Source organism: Seriola lalandi, unplaced genomic scaffold (assembly GCF_002814215.2).
Source record: "Seriola lalandi dorsalis isolate HSWRI2012SDOR001 ecotype SW California unplaced genomic scaffold, Sedor1 jcf7180002054055, whole genome shotgun sequence".
Lineage (NCBI taxonomy): Eukaryota > Metazoa > Chordata > Actinopteri > Carangiformes > Carangidae > Seriola > Seriola lalandi.
Genome location: NW_019524608.1, coordinates 4158 through 6565, shown reverse-complemented (window position 1 = coordinate 6565; position 2408 = coordinate 4158).

The following is a 2408-nucleotide window of genomic DNA, read 5'->3' as shown; positions in this document are numbered from 1 at the left end:
GTTGAAATTAATGCAGTTTTAATGTGAAATGAAGTTTCTCATGAAGCTTTGCTTTGTTGATGGTTTTTATGGAGCGTGTCTGGTATGAATTTTAACAGTAGCAGCAGCACAGTATAGAAATCACAACACACTGAATCTGTAATTAATCAAAGACTTTCTATGTTGCTTTAATCAACAACAAACATGATAGAAATGTTTAAATGTGTCCGTCCTTCAACAGTGACAATACAGGAAAAACACCAAGCACCTTGGTAGGTGGCTGCTAATGGTAAAGCTAATGAGAATGGGGGAGGGGTATATATACTGTACACGCACATGTGCATTGCTGCCATGTATATCACTGTTAGCATTGTAATTGTAATCAATGTCATTATTGTACAAAAGAAGCTAATCCTGATGATCAGTGCTAATGCAAATGCTAGCAAGCTAGCCCCGACCCTCTGTTCTGTTTGTCCCTGTTTTTTTCACCAATTAAAAAGGAGAAAAAAATTTTTAAAAAATAAATGCTAATGCTAATGGGAACGGCGGCTAGCTCACGCCCCCAGTTGCAGCCTTGTCTGAACGACTTAGCCCCGGTTCAAATTAGGCTCAAAATGATTTTGAGCTTGTAAAATGATGTTCACAAATAACAATATTTTCTAGTTGTAAATCAAACTTTGTAAACCTGGAAAATAAATCTACATGAGAAATTCGAGTTTGTGCATGTGAAAATAAATTGTGCTTGTGGCAAAGAGATTTGTATTTGTTGAGACAGTGTGAATCAAAACTGAACTAATGATCAGTGGTGAGGTTCAACAAAGACACAGGGAAAGAAGAAAAGCTTTTGTGGACGTCTGTGTTCAGAGATAAAAAGCAGAAAACTGTAAAACTCAGTGAGCAACATTCCCAGTGTGAGACACTGACAAGTACAAAGTTTGATCCTTGTTACTTCAGTGTCACTGTGGGAACTTTTGACCAGAGTTTTACTGTTTTCTTCTCTGTATCACCACACAGATGTTGACAAATCCATTTCTTCTTTTAGTGTCTTTGTTAAACCTCAACATTGATCATTTGTGGAGTTTTGATTCAGACTTTCAACAAATACAAATCTCTTTGACAAAAGTGCAATTGTTTCACATACGCAAACTTGAATTTCTCGTGCAGATTTATTTTACAGGTTTACAAAGGTTGGAATTATTTGTGAACATCACTTTACAAGCTCAAAATCATTTTGACCCTAATTTGAGCCTGGACACGTATAGCTACAGCCAACAACAGTTCACAATCACGGTCTACTGGCTCCATACAATCTCAAGTTACAGTCAGTTACAAAATGAGCCTAAAGTTACTGACGTCACTAGCTGCACAACAGCCGAGAGCAACAGACACAATCCTACTAACCGCTAAAACGTCTGTCCACAACGTCAATATCACCACCTGAAATGTTTGTCAGTCGTTGCACTGATTATACTTTTAGCTAAGAGCTAACATGGATGCTACTCACCAGGAAAGTTGCGAGCTCGGCATCAAACCGCATCTCTTTACTCTCAGGAGCTTCTCCAGCGGTGGAAAGCCACATTTCTTTGCCGTTGAACGTGGTTTCTTGTCGGGAGCGGTCCTTCGGGATGCAGATGAATATTACCTTTTAGGAGGTTCATCCATTCCTGTGTTTCTGTGATGCTAACTTCAAGCGCTGCCGGAAGTTGTTCTTCTTCGTGGGACTGAGGGCAGACTTGACGCTCCGCTGACTCACACAGCCTCTAGTGTCACAAAGTGGTATTACAACACAGGACAGGTCGGGGCTGCTGCGCATGCGCATTTCAGTGGATCACTCTGAAATACAACAGATGGAGATCTTGATCATGACATCATCACTGTGGCTGATTCACACACGGTTGATAGTGTTAATTCATTATTTTAACATTTTAAACTAAAGTTCTGGCCACATCTTATATTGCACCTTTACAGCACAACCACCGGAGCTGACATTTAAAAGTAAAGCTTCATGTTCTTTGTCCACACTGCAAACCAATTTACAGTTTTGACACTTAAGTTAAAACAAAGACATTGAGCTTAACTTAACTTTTACTCACTGAGTATTTCACTTACTGACTGTGGACTGCTCACAGAGCCAGGTGTCAGTTCACTGAAGCCATGTTGGTTTCAGTCATGGGGCTTTCTCACCAGTCACCATATGTTGGCAGTCTTTATGTTACGACCCAGCTAGGGGAAAAAGGAAGGAACATAAAACCAGGTGTTATTGGTAAATCAAATTTACTGATTTAATTTATTGCGTAACCAGGAGGGTAAATAAGTAAACAAAAATACAAACAAGGCAAGAGGGTAACTGAAGTAGGGGAACAGGAGCCAACAAAGAGCCTAACTATGTGATTCTAACCAAACCAAAAACACAAGAAGCAGCACCCCTG